This window comes from Etheostoma spectabile, chromosome 4 (genome assembly GCF_008692095.1).
Source record: "Etheostoma spectabile isolate EspeVRDwgs_2016 chromosome 4, UIUC_Espe_1.0, whole genome shotgun sequence".
NCBI classification, from domain to species: domain Eukaryota; kingdom Metazoa; phylum Chordata; class Actinopteri; order Perciformes; family Percidae; genus Etheostoma; species Etheostoma spectabile.
The window spans coordinates 32,594,380-32,601,365 of NC_045736.1; the positions used below are offsets into that span (position 1 = coordinate 32,594,380).

At 42.0% G+C, this 6,986-nt stretch overlaps 1 protein-coding gene and 1 long non-coding RNA gene across 15 annotated transcripts in view; both read right to left on the reverse strand.

Annotated features, from left to right (window-relative positions):
* The window catches only part of LOC116687721 (uncharacterized), a 2,204-nt gene extending 1,641 nt beyond the window's left edge, over positions 1 to 563 (reverse strand). The window contains exons 1-2 of the long non-coding RNA XR_004331620.1: positions 551 to 563; positions 468 to 469 (exon numbers count right to left, since the gene is read on the reverse strand). This is a non-coding gene — a long non-coding RNA (uncharacterized LOC116687721). The remainder of the gene's footprint in view (positions 1 to 467; positions 470 to 550) is intronic.
* The window catches only part of ptprt (protein tyrosine phosphatase receptor type T), a 385,704-nt gene that overhangs the window by 322,897 nt on the left and 55,821 nt on the right, over positions 1 to 6,986 (reverse strand). The gene's annotated exons all lie outside the window — the stretch shown is intronic.

The window sequence follows — 6,986 nt, forward strand, 5'->3', positions numbered from 1 at the left end:
ACAGTTACAACAGTCTGGTAAGTTCAGAAAATGACATCATGTTACTGTAATGCAGCCTTTAAAACCAGGAAAAGACAACACATGTATTTCGATATGACAATATCCAAAATTTTAGACGATATCTAGTCACAATATCAATATAAGATATTGATATAAGCCCATCTATAGGTATTGGTACCTGTGCATGACTTTGATACGGGTTTCTGAACGAGTCCCTTTTTTTTGGTTTCACACAAAACTAAGTGCTACTACAACAAACTGAGCCAAAATGATCTCTTAAACGGACGTCATATGTGTATTTCATGGCTCAATTGAAACGGGATCAAAACATATTTAGTTTCTCCCCATTCACTACCAAACATATTCTTTTCCAAAAGGAGGGACTTTTTTCTCTCTATTCTGCACTAAACACAGTGGATGACAAACTGTGTATGATTTCTCAAAGCCGTCAGCATAGAAAACAGAACTACTGTTTGTATCTGTCTGTCAGCGTAACCCCAGAGCTGCCATTTACAACCTCTCCTTCTTTACACTCAAATACAAAGCTAACAACTTGCAGCTTTCTCTCAATTAACTGCAAAAAAAATGTAAGTATTTACACAGCGGCTGTTGGTCCCCCTGTCAATGTGTTATTATTATCACTTTGTGCCATTTGTCATTTCTCCAATCCTACCTCGCTGCTTCCAGCCCACCCACAAATCACAAATGCAATCAAGTCGGCCCTGACAAGGGCCCTCGAATCACCGCCGGCAACCAAAAAAGCGAACGGGATATTTAACCTCTGTACCCATCGGCAGTCACTTGACACACACACACAATTAATGCTATACCGCTGTGACACGCTATAATTCAGAAATCTATTACTGATGGCAGTTAAACAAGGCATGATAGTGTGTGTGTGTGTGTGTGTGTGTGTGTGTGTGTGTGTGTGTGTGTGTGTGGGATGTATGTTTCAGTTGGTGACAGAGTGTATAGATGTGCGTGTGTGTGTGGCTGTATATGTTTCAGTTGGTGACAGAGTGTATAGATCGGTGTGTGTGTGTGTGTGTGTGTGTGTGTGTGTGTGTGTGTGTGTGTGTGCCTGCCTTTTAAATATGTGTTGCAACTGAATGGCGAGGCACTCTCTGATTAGTACTGATTTGTTCTCAGCCTCTCAAGGAAAAAAAAACGTCTGCACTGAACAGACACACACACACACACACACACACTCCGATAAAAACACACAGAGAGAAAAATGTCAAAATACAACTTGAGACGTTCACTGCCTTTCAAACATACTTTTCTGTCAAGCTGTCAAATCTAAAAAAATAACATCAACGGAAACAGAGAGGCAAATTTAGGACAAAGACTCCTCAGGAGGAATGAATGTCTGGGAGAACGGAGGTGCGGAGAGAGAGAGAGCGAGAGAAGAAAAAATAAAGAATGAAAGTCATAAAAGGCTTTCTGCAGCATGGTTTGGGTCCTGGAGTGTCAGTCAGTGCAAACATCAACAATGCAAGTCCATACACCCACAAACACACAGACTCACACACACCTCTAGCATTGTTAGCTGAGCTCCGGCTAGTCTTCTTTAAAATCACCTAAAACCTAAATAAAAAGTACCGTATATTTCATTTGGCTGTCAAACTTTCACAAGCCTACAAAACGCCGAAGGAAAAGAAGGATTCATGCAAGAAAAAAGTGACAGAGAATAGTAAAACTATGGGAAAAAAGACTCAGCCTGACCTGAAATTCATACACTTGCACACAGAGCAGGGAAAAGCAGAGTGAGAGAGAAAACAGGATGATGTATGACAACAAAGAAAAGGCTTAGAGTGATATAATGTGACACCACCCGCTTCAAAAGGCATCAGTCGACTGAATGGGTGTTATCAGTTGGTATAACTAGCAGGGCCGGGACAATATGCTTCTGTCCTGATTCGATACTTTTATGATACATGGGTGCCATATATTTCTAGACGTACTGCAATTCATATTGTCAATTGCGATTTTCTTTTCCTTCTTTTACAAAAAAAAAGTTGAATAAGACACTTCTAGAGACAATATACATTGAGAAGTTTCTAAAACCAAATTGTCCACCAGGTAACCGTAGTCCTCAGATTGGACAGATAGTCTAGCTAGCTGTCTGGATTTACCCTGCAGAGACCTGAGGACCAGGTAACCATAGTCCTCAGATTGGACAGATAGTCTAGCTAGCTGTCTGGATTTACCCTGCAGAGATCTGAGGACCAGGTAACCATAGTCCTCAGATTGGACAGATAGTCTAGCTAGCTGTCTGGATTTACCCTGCAGAGATCTGAGGACCAGGTAACCATAGTCCTCAGATTGGACAGATAGTCTAGCTAGCTGTCTGGATTTACCCTGCAGAGACCTGAGGACCAGGTAACCATAGTCCTCAGATTGGACAGATAGTCTAGCTAGCTGTCTGGATTTACCCTGCAGAGACCTGAGGACCAGGTAACCATAGTCCTCAGATTGGACAGATAGTCTAGCTAGCTGTCTGGATTTACCCTGCAGAGATCTGAGGACCAGGTAACCATAGTCCTCAGATTGGACAGATAGTCTAGCTAGCTGTCTGGATTTAGCCTCCACAGATAGTCCTCATAAATCCACCAGAGTTTAAAATTTCAACACAAAGAAAGCGGGCATCCAGCCGAAAAAAGAGAGACATCTGACGTAATTTTTCGGCAGCATCGGAGCAATCCCAGAAGTGGAACGTCTTGGAGACAGATTGATTGATCAGTTGCTGACACATTCGGATCAGCTGAATTCAGTCAGGTTATGCAGCGTCGAAATAGCACCGACATCCTCAATATGTCTGGACCCGGTCGTGGTAGATGATCCGGAGCGCATATGCATTGCTGCTTATAAATAGTGAAATAGCTCACATTACTGTATTGTGTCAACAGTTAACTTCATTTAATATTGTACGTGGCGTTTTCTTTTGCGGCGTGCAAATATTCCACTGAAACAAGTTCCTTCCTGAGACTATTTAGCAGAACCACTGTCTCTACCATCGGAGCGTAGCGCCGCCCAAGAGGAATTTAATTGGTGTAAAGAAATGCAAATAACCCGGAGCGTTTGTGTCTCCTATCCCAGAACGTATGCATGGTGCAGCCTGACCTTACTCCTCAGCGTTGTGGAGATAGGTCCGGCAATTTGCGACTACACGTTAACTTTGCCCAGTAATCTTAATGACATTGGGCTGGTTTCCTACCTGTGCTACAATACTTACAGCTCCAGTGAGGCTAACCATGCCTGCACACATTTACTGTATAGATCTGATAATGGGAATAGTTAATTTCACACTTAATGGTATTCCTGTCCGCGAAGACCATTTTTTAATCTGTTTTTTATCTCAATTTTTTGTTATTTTTAATATAGTGTTTTCTTGTCTTGTAATTACTCTCCATATTACCTTGAATACTCTATTTATATTCTCGTCCTCTCGGCTTTCTTGTCTCAGCTGCTGCAACAGCTCAATTTCCCTTCAGGGATCATTAAATCTTCATCCACTCTATCTAATTCGCAGAAAGGCTGGAGAGAGAGCTCGGCTGGTACAAATGAACACCTTTTCTGTCATTCTCTGACTTGAAAAGCACAGAAACACACACCTGTGACTACGGTGTTGTTTTGCCGAGATGGGGTTTAACTGGTTCTGAAGACTAAACGATAAAACATTTATTACGACAAATAAACACATGATGCAGAACTAGAGAGAGGACAACAGGGGACAGTACACAGACAGAGAAAACCGTAACAGCAGAAAGCCATGCAGTGTCTGTGGTGATGGGAGCTTTCTGTAAGAGATGACCACAGCCTCAAAGAAATAAAAATGAAGGATATCTGTGATTACTCCTCCTCTGAGAGAAGATTAGGGCTCTGTTCATTCCCACCTGAGCCCTTCCATCTCTCCTTGTTTTGGGGGTTTCTGTGGCAGCAAAAGCCAGAGGTGGGACCAAGTCACTGTTTGGAAAGTCTCAAGTAGTCTCAAGGAAGTCAGTGAGCACATAGTGAAGAAAGAAAGCTAGCCACCCAGTAAATATATATTTACAACCAATAACTGCAATGGGATCTTTATGTTATCCCATGTCTGAAGGATATGTAAGCCTGTGAGTTATTAGCTGGCGTGTTAATGATGATAACTTGATAAATCAGTGATCAATCAAGCTGTTTTCTTGTGAGTGTGTGGGTTGTCTCTCTGGGCCCTAGTGGTCACAACTGTTGACCTTCACCAACACTTGTCCAAACTTTTAAGGACATTTTTCAGACGTGACGTATTTTCAATTGGCCGTCCGGCAAATTGCCATTTCGAATGGATGGGCGCGTGACAAAAAGTAAGGGAGAGTCAATAAAGGAAACTCTTTCTGCCTTTGTGTCAGTCTGGCAGTTTGTCTCTGCCCTTGTCTCCACTTTATTTGGTTTCTTTCACAGTTTCTGTCTCCTTTGTCCATCTTTGTGGATGCTCGTCTGTCGGCCTCCTTTGTGTCTTTCTCCATTTACATGGTTGTGCGAAGTCTTTCTTTGTGTTCTACAGCGAGTAGAGGCCATCTTTTAGTCTCCGTGTGCCTTCTGTCAGCCATTATCTCTCCAGACTCTGTCTGCATTCTGAGAAGTCACTCCGTTTTTGTCTCGTATTGTCTGTCCTTATATCTTTGTCTTTTTAATGAAAGAAAATCTCAAACTATCTTTTTATTATTCTTTTTAAAGTAAGTATTTAACCTCTTACCTTTCTCACTGTTTGTCACTCCCATTTTCTCTTCATTCTGTCTTCATGAATGAGATATCGTTGTTTGGTTTCAGTGTCTCGGTCACGTAATTTTGATTTTAGATCTTTTTTTTTATGCGTGCATAGGACTAACCTGACGACCCAGATGGTTTGTTAGTACAGAGATATCTGAGAAGCGGTCATTGGGAACTGTTTGGGAAAGGGTAGGCCCTTTCAAGGAATTCCAGGCAGGTGATTGGATGAACCCTCTGTTGATTGCGTCCGCCGCTGTCGCTGCCAGTAGCTCCTCACCGGACTCTGATTGGTTCAGTTTGCTGCTGTTCAGACACCAATGCATTACTTCCAGCCTGGCAAGATGGATTTCCATGTGATATGTGATCCCCTGATTCTAGCATTATCTCGTGATATCGCAAGAATCTATCTGTAATTAAAGATAAGCATGGGACAGGGTGTCTCTCTATTTCAGTGTTAATGTGCCTACAATAGAAACAAAACAACACACGCAATACATATAAGCTATATGTGACAAAGATAGCCATGTACTACACACACACACACACAAATCCATACATACTTTTCTTTGATTGGGCTTTCATATGCTGATGATGCTGACATACACAGATTATTTTTTTTTTCATTTGTTAATACATTTCTCTCAATCACCCTCTACCTCTCTTTCCATCTGTGTATTAATTTCTCTCTGTCGTCAGTCCCCCCCCCCTACCCCCTTCTCACTATGATATTTTTTTTATGTATCAGACCGTGTTGATGGGTGCTCAAAACATCGACTGGCTTTGATGTTGGATGTTCGTGTGAGTTTGCCTCGCTCAGCTTGGGGCTTAAAGCTAATAAGAGGTGTGTGAGCGTGTGTGTGAGCGTGTGTGTGAGCGTGTGTTTGGCTAGGCGGGGAGTAGAAGGAAAGCATTTCTTTTCTTTTGGCGATTTGCAGGTTTGTGAAAGTTTGACAGTGTAATACATTCACTGTGGTGGCATTTTTTTTTCTGTTTATTGTTGTGTTTGAAAAAATCCCTAGTCAGAGTTCAACAAGAATACCGGAGGTGTCCATTCACGAGGGTGCGACTCTTTCCATTTCTAAGTTCTTTGTACAAGTCACACACACATGACTTTTAGCCTACATTACAGCAAACATATGAAGTTGTATCATGATTATGCAAAATAATATGCAACAAACAATATCTATGCTGTTACCAGGAATGTGTGTATGCATTTTATTCCATTTCCAACATATTACTTAGGGTCAGTTAACAGGTCTGTCTTTCAATGTAGTTACTATTTTAAAATGTATGCAATAAAACAGGTTTTTGCATCCAATTCAAGAACTCTGCAAGAATGTGAGATTATTATGTCCATGTGGGTAATGAGAGATAGATAAACAGCCCATCCAATCTTGTCAAATGAATAAATTATCATGGGTGTGGACTGTTATTCCATGTCAATACAGAGATGATGAAAAAAGAAGTTAACAAAACACTCATTCCAATCCAATCAGGCCTAACCCTGATATCTATAAAGTGTCAGGTCTATGGACTTTATGACCACGATGTCTAAAGAGTGAGAGAGATGGAGAGAGCGATGGTGCCAATCCAATCTTGTCCGATCAACGAGCTGTCGGCTGTGGGTTACGCTATATGGCAACCGTATCAACCACATCAATATTATGGAGGTGAGACGGGAAAGAGGATTATATGATAATTGTGTCGATAATGGAAGCAAAGAGACAAAAAAGCAAGAGGCTTATTTGCTCCTGCGTACATGAACACGCCGTGCCCAACTTCTGAAACATTAAAGAGCGCTGAGCGAACACAGCTTCAAATCTCCAGGGATGCACTGACGATTTCTGGGCCTCGATGCACATGCATGCACCTTAAAAGGATTTCAACATTTTAACAGAGCCTTGACTGGTTTTCCTTTTCATAGCATCTAAGCTTGTGACAATCACCTGCAATCTAGCTCACCCCCCCCTCTTGTTTTTTTTTTGGGCAAACGCCAACCTACCGATCACCGGGTTGCTTTTAACATTGTGGAGTAAGAGAAGGTAGCCTTCCAGACAGGGGCGTACGTTTTTTTTCAACATGGGGGGTGGTGGGGGCTTGGGTTCTTTGACCCGCCAATGCAGCACAAGTAGACCCGGCTACAGTTTTCTGTTTTCAGCCGCCTGAATGGTTATTTTTTGGTGAGTGGGTTGTCTTTCACATTTTTTGAGGGCGACAGATTTACCTCTTGTAAATATGGGGGG